We start from the raw sequence: 12,654 nt of genomic DNA, 5'->3' as shown, positions 1-12,654 counted from the left end.
TGTGAAATCCCTGCCCCAAAAGCACACGTCCGAAATCCACTGGTCCCCCTACCAGGGGCGGCAGGTAGCCTAGTGGATAGAGCATTGGACTAGCAACCGAAAGGTTGTAAGATCGAATCCCCGAGCTGACAAGGTACAAATCTGTACATCATAGGGGTTATTCCCCTGCTGTACTCCCTGTTCACCCACGACTGAGTGGCCAAACACAACTCCAACACACTCATTAAGGTTTGCTGACGACACAACAGTGGTAGGCCTGATTACCGACAATGATGAGACAGCCTATAGGGAGGTCAGAGAACTGGCAGTGTGGTGCCAGGACAACAATCTCTCCCTCAATGTGAGCAAGACAAAGGAGCTGATTGTGGATTACAGGAAAAGCTGGGCCAAACAGGCCCCCATTGACGGGGCTGTAGTGGATAGTGGAGCGGGTCGAGAGTTTGTGTCCACATCACCAACGAACTATCATGGTCCAAACACACCAAGACAGTTCTGAAGAGGGCACAACAAAAGCTTTTCCCCCCTCAGGAGACTGAAAAGATCTGGCATGGGTCCCCAGATCCTCAAAAAGTTCTACAGCTGCACCATCGAGAGCATCCTGCCTGGTTGCATCACCGCCTGGTATGGCAACTGCTCGTCATCTGACCGTAAGGCGCTACAGAGGGTAGTGCGTACGGCCAAGTACATCACTGGGTCCAAGCTTTCTGCCATCCAGGACCTATATAATAGATGGTGTCAAAGGAAAGCCCATAAAATTGTCAGAGACTCCAGTCACAGACTGTTTTCTCTGCTACTGCACGGCAAGCAGTACCGGAGTGCCAAGTCTAGGACCAAAAGGCTCCTCAACAGCTTCTACCCCCAAGCCATAAAACTGCTGAACAATTAATCAAATGGCCACCGGACAATTTACATTGACCCCCCCCCCCTTTTTTTAAAGTTTTTTTATTTTATTTTATTTGTGCACGGGGGCATACAGAAATGGTTTGTCGAGATCAGTGTGGAAGAACTTGACTGGCCTGCACAGAGCCCTGATCTCAACCTCATTGAACACCTTTGGGATGAATTGGAACGCCGACTGCGAGCCAGGTCTAATCGCCCAGCATCAGTGATCGAACAAACTCATTTTCTTGTGGCTGAATGGAAGCAAGTCTCCGCAGCAATGTTCCAACATCTAGTGGAAAGCCTTTCCATGAAGAGTGGAGGCTGTTATAACAGCAAAGGGGGGGACCAACTCCATATTAATGCCCATGATTTTGGAATGAGATGTTTGACGAGTCAGTCAGTGTGTGTGTTTGGGTGTACGACTAGCCAGCCGTGGCACGGGGCCCCAGCCAACATCACAGAGCAGACACTTTGGTTTGCTGAACTCACATGAACAGGAAGGTGGCGCGGCGGTCCTTCATGGGCAAATCTTGTCATCAAACTTTGTCATCAAAGTCTGGTATTCTCTGGATTTATGGTGCTTTCAAGACAACTGGTAACTTGAAGAAAAAACAATTATGATGACGTCACTGATCTTCAGGTCGTAGCTCGAGAAAGAGGCCCGAGCTCCGAATTTACAATTCCGAGTTGGATGAAAGTTCAAAACGTGTTTTCCCAGTCGTAGCTCGTTTTTCCGAGTTAACAGTTGTTTTGAGTGCGGCACAAATCATGCTTCATTGACAGCATGGCCAATGTTGAATGTTAATAATTTTAAACTAGGAAAAGAGACCCTTAATCTTAGACTTGGGACCACATAGCCACTCCACTGAATAGCAGGCTAATGATTGCTTTGCAATGATTGCAGTTAGCCACGGATTCCTTCCAAACCACTCATTGATGAATTTGTGATTTCCAACTTGTTGTGTAATGTTTATGTCCAATTGCCAATGAGCACCGATATATTTCATCTATAATTTCTCTTCATTAATTCTCTTCATATGACAAGGATTAAAAAGGATTTGTCAGTAGATTGTCTACTTGATTCATGATGATGACTGCTAGCTGGGATTGTGAAAGTATGATGTTGACATGATCAGTCCAATTAAAGCTACTGTACATATAACGTGATTTGACACAATTTTATCTGTGGCCAATGACCTTGACCCTTCTTGGATGGGCACTTCCATGGCAGCAGCCGAAGGGCAAATATGTTCAAGGTCTCAGCTTACACTTGGCAGTGACGTAAAGTCCCCATGAGTGACAGAACACTGAGCCAATCACAGTGCAACGCTCCATATTTTCTGCTGGCTTGCCCCACCACTAAAGTAGCACTGAGCTAGGCTGAAACACCTGTATTTTGGAGCTGCCTTACTCAAGGAAACAAATAAGAGACCATGTTTGTATGCGGCTTTATTAACTCAATGATATAGATATTTTTTACATTGTTTGCAAACTGATATGTGACACGTATTAATGCCAAAATAACATGCAAAACAGGAAAAATGTGTGGGCTCAAAACAGGACGGGTCGCCACTGAGTGATTGGTTAAACTCTCCTGGCGCGAAGATTCTAAAATACAGCTATGGTGCATAATTATGTCTGAAGCACCTCTCATCACTCATAATTATGTCTGAAGCACCTCTTATCACTCATAATTATGTAGGAAGACTGGAAAACATCCCAAATAGTGTCTAACGGGAAGTTTCCCTTTAATGCAAGCAGGCCGGAGCATAGCCAAGTGAAGGAACGGAGCCTACTGGAAGCCCATTAATCAGTGCCTGCCTGACTGCTGCTGCTACAGTACTACTGAGGAGAGGGGGGAGGGAAATGGAGTGGAGAAGGTAGGGTAGGGTAGGGGAGGGGAGGAGAGGAGAGGGTATTTTGGTTTTTGGTATTTTATTAGGATCCCCATTAGCTGTTGCAAAAGCAGCAGCTACTCTTTCTAGGGTCCACAAAAAACATGAAACAGAACATTAATAGAAAAGAACAGCTCAAGGACAGAACTACATCAATAATATATATATTTTTTAAAGGCACACGTAACCTACATATCAATATCAATACATACACAGAAACTATCTAGGTCAAATAGGGGAGAGGCGTTATGCCGTGAGGTGTTGCTTTATCTGTTTTTTCAAACCAGGTTTGCTGTTTATTTGAGCAATATGAGTTGGAAGTTCCATGCAATAATGGCTCTATGTACATTTACATTTACATTTAAGTCATTTAGCAGACGCTCTTATCCAGAGCGACTTACAAATTGTAATGTAATACTGTACACTTTCTTGAATCTCTTCTGGATTTGGGGACTGTGAAAAGACCCCTGGTGGCATGTCTGGTGGGATAAGTGTGTGTGTCAGGCTGTGTGTAAGTTGACTATGCAAACAATTTGGGATTTTCAACACATTAATGTTTCTTATAAAAAATAATAAGTGATGCAGTCAGTCGCTTCTCAACTCTTAGCCAAGAGAGACTGGCATGGCATTTATATCAGCCCTCTGATTACAATGAAGAGCAAGACGTGCAGCTCTGTTCTGGGCCAATTGCAGTTTAACTAGGTCTTTCCTTGAAGCACTCGACCACACGACTGAACAATAATCAAGATAAGTCAAAACTCAAGCCTGCAGGACTTGCTTTTTGGAATGTGGTGTCAAAAAAGCAGAGCATCTCTTTATTACAGACAGACCTCTCCCCATCTTTACAACCATTGAATCTATGTTTTGGCCATGTTTACAATCTAAGGTAACGCCAAGTAATTTAGTCTCCTCAACTTGTTCAACAGCCACACCATTCATTGCCGGATTCAGCTGAGGTCTAGAAGTTAGGGAATGATTTGTACCAAATACAATGCTCTTAGTTTTAGAGATGTTCAGGACCAGTTAATTACTGGCCACCCATTCCAAAACAGACTGCAACTCTTTCTTAAGGGTTTCAGTGACTTCATTAGCTGTGGTTGCTGATGCGTATATGGTTGAATCATCAGCATACATGCACACACATGCTTTGTTTAATGCCAGTGGCAGGTCATTGGAAAAATAGAAAAGAGTAGAGGGCCTAGAGAGCTGCCCTGCTGTACACCACACTTTACATGTTTGACATTAGAGAAGCTTCCATTAAAGAAAACCCTTTGAGTTCTATTAGATATATAGCTCTGAATCTATGATATGGCAGAGGTTGAAAAGCCATAACTCATGCGTTTTTTCAACAACAGGTTACAGTCAATAATATCAAAGACTGCACTGAAATCTAACAGTACAGCTCCCACAATCTTATTATCAATTTCTTTCAACCAATCATGGCTTATTCATCACAAAACCATTTGATTTTTCCAATTAGTTGAATGATTACTCAATTGGCAAAGTGGGCAAACTTTGCCATCGTATTCATGCATAAACAAACAAATAGACCTATAAACTTGCTGCCAGCCCTTAGTAAACTGTTGGGGAAAGAAATGTGTTGACCAAATACAATGCTATTTCTCTGTAAACAAATTAACAATGGGCTTTCAGCATGCTTATAGAGAAGGGCACTCTACATGTATTGCACTGACACAAATGCGCCTGGCTGGAATAATACATTATGGCCTTTCTGTTGCATTTCAAAGATGATGAAAAAAGTGTTTTTCTTTATATTATCTTTTACCAGATCTAATGTGTTATATTCTCCTACATTCATTTCAAATTTCCACAAACGTCTAAGTGTTTCCCTTCAAATGGTATCAAGAATATGCATATCCTTGCTTCAGGTCCTGAGCCACAGGCAGTTAGATTTGGGTATGTCATTTTAGGAGATAATTTAAAAAAAGGTTCTGATCCTTAAGAGGTTCCATGGAGCATTAACAGTTCTAACAGTCAGTTTCTTAACAGGTGCATGTTTATCAATATTTGGAAGAAGCAATTTCATAAATAATAAAGTGCAGCATCTGGATGCTCCTTATTAATCACATCAGACCAACAAATATGTTTTTACATTATCCACATAAGAGTCACAGCAAAATCTTTTGTATGATCTCATATACACTATTTTAGGCCCAGCTTTTGGAACTTTGGCTTTCCTGGATATAGCCACAATATTGTGATCTCTGCATCCGATGGGCACGGATACAGCTTTAGAACAAAGTTCTACAGTATTAGTAAAAATGTGACTGATACATGTGGATAATCTTGTAACTGTAGTGTTTGTAATCACCCTGGTCTTGAGTGGACAGCTTGATGAAAACCCGTCAATATTCAGGTCCCCAAGAAAGTAGACCTCTGTGTTTACATCACATACACTTTCAAACATTTCACACATATTATTTAGATACTGACTGTTAGCACTTGGAGGCCTATAGCAACACCCCAAAAGAAAAGGCTTTAGATGTGCCAAGTGAACCTGCAACCACAACACATCAATAACACTTGACATAGGACTAAGCTATACAGGGATATGGCTCTGAATATATACAGCAAAACCTCCCCCATAAGCGTGTGTCTCTTCTATAGATGTTATATCCTTGTATTGCTACTGCTGTATCATCAAATTAATTATCTAAGGTAGTCTCAGAAATGGCTAATATATATTAATATGGACTATTTCCTGCCCTTTCCTGGGTAGCTTAATAATAAACATAATATGGAAATTAGCAAACAGAGCAAGAGGAAAATATATACATTCAGCACTCCATTAACCAATTGGTGTTTGCGTGTGTGTGTGTGTGTGTGTGTGTGTGTGTGTGTGTGTGTGTGTGTGTGTGTGTGTGTGTGTGTGTGTGTGTGTGTGTGTGTGTGTGTGTGTGTGTGTGTGTGTGTGTGTGTGTGTGTGTGTGTGTGTGTGTGTTGCGGGTTTGACACTACAAACCCATAGGCATGGCTCTCTCATCCCTTCCAGGCTTCCCCATGAAGAACAAACTCCAAAAGTAATCTGTAGGCCACCAAGCGGTATTGTCTGTAAAAACGCTATTAGACTTTGATGAGCAATCGTTGTGTGCTGTTTGTATTCCTATTGTAGCAGCACGATGCAGAATATGGCACATCTTACAGACACACATTAGCTAGCTAGCTAGCTACAACACACAGCTATAGTTAATCAAAGACTAATATGAGTTATAAACCCAAATGAATTACTTTACTCTTTGTCATCATCATCAATGTTAGCTAAGGAGCTAGATAGCTGTAACTTTAGGCTACAGTACATTTTGGGTATAGTAAACAAAGCTAGCTAGCTCAACTTGGCTAGCTTGGCTTGTAGTGGTACTAGCAAGCCCCGTTACGGCTGAATCAATCACAAAATTATACTGTACTGAACAACACTGCCTTGTGTAAAAAGAGAGATTATATTGCTAACTAGCTAACGAAAGTACAACAACTCAGTAAAACAACTTATGCCGGGCGTACACTAAACGACTTTAAAAATCCTAACATCGCTGAGCCTCTCACATTAAACGACCGTCTTTCCTGTAGTTTGTTGTCCTTCTGTAATGTGGTAATATTTATCATGTAGCCTAAGCGTATATTATATATGCCTCACATGATGAGACTATGCAATAAATATGTTCAAAGTCTATTAAATGAATTATCTAACTCCATGTAACATTATTGTAAAACCATGTGCAATCAAGTATTATGCGTTTGGCTGACTAAGATTAAGAACTGGTTATGAGAAGCGAATGAAAAATGCAAGTATTATTTAATAATATTGTAAAATGAATGGATTCACATACAAGGCATAAAACGGATATTAATAAAGCATAATTCTAGGCATATAGATCCTAGGTTCATTTAAAAGACAAAGCATGAACAAAGAGATGCTTAGGAAATGAGAAAATATCATACAACCGTTCTCCAATGAACAGGATACAGGATAAGAGACAGAACAAAGGGATTTCATTTGATTTATAACATCTGAAGGTGTAACCCTTTCAAACCAAAACCAACCACCATTGACCAATCAAACAATACCAAGTTCACAGTAACCTTATCAACCAGGCACAATCTCCACAGGGTGTCACAGCATCTAAAGGCTTGTGTGGGGATGAGACCTATGAGAGTAATTTAGAGTTCACCCTGTACAGATACAAGCAACCACAGAGGTCATATCCATATAGATGGCATCAGAGTCCTCTTCAGGGAAGAACTATCAGATAGATTTCAGACATGGCTGCTGTAAGATTTTTTATATCAAACGTTCCAGTAATCAGTCCTCTAGATACTGTAGAGAGAGATAGATACATTTTGGCCCCTAAGAGGGGGGAAGGGGCATTGTTTTTTGTGTTTGGTTTAGCCGTTTGCCATGTGGCTGGAGTTGACAGAGAGCACATAAATTGGGGCTGAGCCAATGTAGTGGTGCGCACATTAAACAATGTGGCACAGACGAGGGTTCACACACTACAGGATTCTTCACTTGGTTGTGAGGATACCACGCTGTCTCACAAAAACAATGATGTAATGATGTGATTAGATTGTTAACGTAGCTAGAATGAGCTGTGACTCAAAGCAGCCACAAATGTTGTCAGTCAGACATTCACGCCATTCAGAGTTGAAATATCTAGCCAATGCATTTGGAATTGAATAACATTGCTTGCGATCTTCAGAGCTGTAATGATTTGACTTTGGTTAAAGGCAAGTACAAACGCATACTAGTAGTTGTCATCGCTCCTGCTCAAGAGTCTACACATTCTGGGGGATGCGAAACAATGTCATCATCTCACATCTCTGTTGAGCTCTCATTTGCTATTGCTGATCACCGTTCTCAAAACTTGGAGTTGCACATCTTACAGTACAAGACCATTACATTATTTTGTGCCAATAAAATCAAATATGTTCGAAAATATCGGGACGGCTCAAAGACGGGATCCGTAGCCCTCATATTGCGTTTCTGACCAGCTCACATTAAACGAGCGCCGGTGACGTGTAGGCAACATGGGGATTTTGTATCCGATCTCAATAGCTTCAGGGCCAAAACACACGACTTTACTCATTTATCATTTGCCTTTTAGGTTAGGCAGAGTACACCGAAGCCCCTTGCCTGCGTGTGATGTTGGGGCCATTTGAGCAATTTATCCCTAACATGATCGACATTTTGTTGGATACAAAGAAGTTCTTCTACTGTATATGTCATGCATTGCCATAACTGTTCCTGCATACTGATGTGTAAACTTACCTCGGTCTCCAGAGCAAATAAACGTTGTCTTGAATACATGCCATGTCTTCTTATTTGCTGTATTGACCGACTAATCTACTGTATTATTAAATTAAAGTTTGTAGCTAGTTACTTCTAAATACATTTAATGAATATTACAATGAATTAATCCAGAAGGTGAAGTCAACACTTTATTGGTTTCTGATGCAGCTGGAATCATTTAGTCACATGTCAGTACAACAAACAGTTTATCAAAATCCTTTATATATACTAAACAAAAATATCAACGCAACATACAACAATTTAAAAGATTTTACTGCGTTACAGTTCATATAAGGAAATCAGTAAATTTAAATAAATTATTTAGGCCCTAACCTATGGATTTCACATGACCGGACAGTGGTGCAGACATGGGTGGGCCTTGGAGGGCATAGGCCCACCCACTGAGGAGCCAGGCCCAGCCAATCAGAATGAGATTTTCCTCACAAAAGGGCTTTATTACAAAGATAAACATTTCTCCGCTTTTTGTGCATATGGAACATTTCTCCGCTTTTTTATTTCACTTTATGAAACATGGGACCAACACTTTACATGTTGCGTTTCTATCTTTGTTCAGTGTACAAATGTACAAGAGCTAGCAATATCTATACCACAATGCAGTTGTGAGCATACTAGGCATTGTCTATTATACTACAACATTAGTCTAACTGAATATGGATGTTGTGTTGGCTGAATGTTCCAGGCAAGGTCCTGAATGTTCTTCCGCTGGTGAACCTTGTCTTGTGTTGGGCAATGGCAGCTAGTTTAGCAGGCTTTGGCACTGTGGCGATGTTGGCAGGGATGTTGGGTTTAGGGAGCTGTGACTCTGGCTTCTTGTAGACCACTGTCTTGTCCTTTCTGCGCTCCACAGCCACGTGGACAAGCCTCTCCTTGTAGTGATGGGTTCTGTGCCTGTACACTTTCTTCACCACACACTGCTTTGACCTCTTGCAGAAGATTTGTTTGTACTGCAAGTCTTCAGGAAAGACACGAAGACTGATCATGAAGATGTGTAACCATACAATACTGCAGTTATACTGCACTCTGACTGCAATCTTTTTTAGTAAGGGTGATGCCAATGCAGATGTTGATGGGTTCGGACTCAGTAAATAGAACACATAGACAAGTCACGTTAGCCTCTGCGGAAGTTAGTTATCTAGCTAGCTACCAGTTAGATACGGTCTGGTAAGCTCTAGCTAACGTTAGCTTGCAAAATTACAAATCACATTGCCAGATAGTAGCTGGCTAATTACATCGATTTTACTTGGAATGTCTAGCCAGCGTATTATGAAAGCTAGCCAGATTTTAGTTTAGATAAACAAACACAGTTCTCTAACTAGTTAGCTAAGTTAGCCACGTTACCTCTGCTCAACTTATTTTCTGCTATGCTGATGTTGGCTGTTCAGATGCCTTCCTCTTTGTTTGTAGTTTGCACATCCAGGTACTGAGCACCACACATGACTAAACTTTACAGTTGTCGACAAAAAACGACTGAACGAGTGGTCAAGTGAGTAACGTTAGCTACCTGTTGACGACCATTCTCAACTGGATCCACCTCGACAGGGGCGGTACTACGTCCTGAAATCACTATGAATTCTGGATATTGTGGTTGGCTTACAACTAGGAAATTTAGATGGCCCGTTTCTACTGGTGAAATGCAGAATAACTAATTTGCTCATAGAGGACATTCTCAATTTTTATGACACATATTACATGTTAATAACATGTTAATGGACATATACAGTGAAATAGCAGCAGTGAAATTTCCCTTTAATTATCTCACCTAGTCAAGCAAATGTTCTTTATTTTTCTTTCTCTCTTTCTCCTTCTCCCTTTCTCACCCTCTGTCACATCCCTTCCCTTTCTTTGTCTCTCTCCCCCTCTATCTCTGTCTCTTCCTCTCCTTCTCCTTCTCTGTCTCTGTGAGGACTGAGGAGAGAGTTATACATGCTGTAGGACCGACAGTACGGAGATACACATACTGTTAATACTGCCATGCAAACACAGCAATAAGAATTGTGAATGGCTTCCTCTCGCATTAAAACCCAAATTATTGTGAATAGCTTCTGTCAGACATGTTAAGCCATGGTATCTATTTGCTTTCTCCGTGATGACAAGTTGACGAACTGTGGGCATCACTTTATCTGCAGCACATAATTTCATTTTAATAATAACATCCTGCCATGTCTGTATTTCTGGTGTCAGCCCAGTTAAAATAGGCCAGCAGGGCTGAGTCTGTGTAAGGCTCTTCTAGGTCAATGAATAACCATATAATGAAGATGTCACAACAGACCCACTGGTGCTAGAGGAGCCTGTCCATGGAACTGTAGGGCTGCCCAGCCCCCAAAAGTGACTCTTATCAACTGTATGCAAGAAGATCCTCTATTACTGTAACTCAACTATAGTGTTCTATTACTTTAACTCAACTATAGTGTTCTATTACTGTAACTCAACTATAGTGTTCTATTACTGTAACTCAACTGTAGTGTTCTATTACTGTAACTCGACTGTAGTGTTCTATTACTTTAACTCAACTATAGTTTTCTATTACTTTAACTCAACCATAGTGTTCTATTACTTTAACTCAACTATAGTGTTCTATTACTGTAACTCAACTATAGTGTTCTATTACTGTAACTCAACTATAGTGTTCTATTACTGTAACTCAACTATAGTGTTCTATTACTTTAACTCAACTATAGTGTTCTATTACTGTAACTCAACTATAGTGTTCTATTACTGTAACTCAACTATAGTGTTCTATTACTTTAACTCAACTATAGTGTGCTATTACTGTAACTCAACTATAGTGTTCTATTACTGTAACTCAACTGTAGTGTTCTATTACTGTAACTTAACTGTAGTGTTATATTACTTTAACTCAACTATAGTGTTCTATTACTGTAACTCAACTATAGTGTTCTATTACTGTAACTCAACTGTAGTGTTCTATTACTGTAACTCAACTATAGTGTTCTATTACTTTAACTCAACTATAGTGTTCTATTACTGTAACTCAACTGTAGTGTTCTATTACTGTAACTCAACTGTAGTGTTCTATTACTGTAACTCAACTATAGTGTTCTATTACTGTAACTCAACTATAGTGTTCTATTACTGTAACTCAACTATAGTGTTCTATTACTGTAACTCAACTATAGTGTTCTATTACTGTAACTCAACTGTAGTGTTCTATTACTGTAACTCAACTATAGTGTTCTATTACTGTAACTCAACTATAGTGTTCTATTACTGTAACTCAACTATAGTGTTCTATTACTTTAACTCAACTATAGTGTTCTATTACTGTAACTCAACTATAGTGTTCTATTACTGTAACTCAACTATAGTGTTCTATTACTTTAACTCAACTATAGTGTGCTATTACTGTAACTCAACTATAGTGTTCTATTACTGTAACTCAACTATAGTGTTCTATTACTTTAACTCAACTATAGTGTTCTATTTCTGTAACTCAACTATAGTGTTCTATTACTGTAACTCAACTGTAGTGTTCTATTACTGTAACTCGACTGTAGTGTTCTATTACTTTAACTCAACTATAGTTTTCTATTACTTTAACTCAACCATAGTGTTCTATTACTTTAACTCAACTATAGTGTTCTATTACTGTAACTCAACTATAGTGTTCTATTACTGTAACTCAACTATAGTGTTCTATTACTGTAACTCAACTATAGTGTTCTATTACTTTAACTCAACTATAGTGTTCTATTACTTTAACTCAACTATAGTGTGCTATTACTGTAACTCAACTATAGTGTTCTATTACTGTAACTCAACTGTAGTGTTCTATTACTGTAACTTAACTGTAGTGTTCTATTACTTTAACTCAACTATAGCGTTCTATTACTGTAACTCAACTATAGTGTTCTATTACTGTAACTCAACTGTAGTGTTCTATTACTGTAACTCAACTATAGTGTTCTATTACTTTAACTCAACTATAGTGTTCTATTACTGTAACTCAACTGTAGTGTTCTATTACTGTAACTCAACTGTAGTGTTCTATTACTGTAACTCAACTATAGTGTTCTATTACTGTAACTCAACTATAGTGTTCTATTACTGTAACTCAACTATAGTGTTCTATTACTGTAACTCAACTATAGTGTTCTATTACTGTAACTCAACTGTAGTGTTCTATTACTGTAACTCAACCATAGTGTTCTATTACTGTAACTCAACTATAGTGTTCTATTACTTTAACTCAACTATAGTGTTCTATTACTTTAACTAAACCATAGTGTTCTATTACTGTAACTCAACTATAGTGTTCTATTACTGTAACTCAACTGTAGTGTTCTATTACTGTAACTCAACTGTAGTGTTCTATTACTGTAACTCAACTATAGTGTTCTATTACTTTAACTCAACTATAGTGTTCTATTACTGTAACTCAACTATAGTGTTCTATTACTGTAACTCAACTGTAGTGTTCTATTACTTTAACTCAACTATAGTGTTCTATTACTGTAACTCAACTATAGTGTTCTATTACTGTAACTCAACTATAGTGTTCTATTACTGTAACTCAACTATAGTGTTCTATTA

At 39.2% G+C, this 12,654-nt stretch overlaps 1 long non-coding RNA gene across 1 annotated transcript; it reads right to left on the bottom strand.

Moving 5' to 3' along the window:
* Window positions 1-8,218: 8,218 nt before the first annotated feature.
* Window positions 8,219-9,652, bottom strand: LOC139563746 (uncharacterized). Its single transcript, XR_011672632.1, has 2 exons — window positions 9,442-9,652; window positions 8,219-9,055 (listed from the first exon to the last, which is right to left on the bottom strand). It is a non-coding gene; the product is annotated as an uncharacterized lncRNA (long non-coding RNA).
* Between the last annotated feature and the right edge of the window lie 3,002 nt (window positions 9,653-12,654).

Source organism: Salvelinus alpinus, chromosome 34, assembly GCF_045679555.1.
Source record: "Salvelinus alpinus chromosome 34, SLU_Salpinus.1, whole genome shotgun sequence".
In the NCBI taxonomy this organism is placed as follows: domain Eukaryota; kingdom Metazoa; phylum Chordata; class Actinopteri; order Salmoniformes; family Salmonidae; genus Salvelinus; species Salvelinus alpinus.
This window is presented reverse-complemented; position numbering and strand designations above follow the sequence as displayed.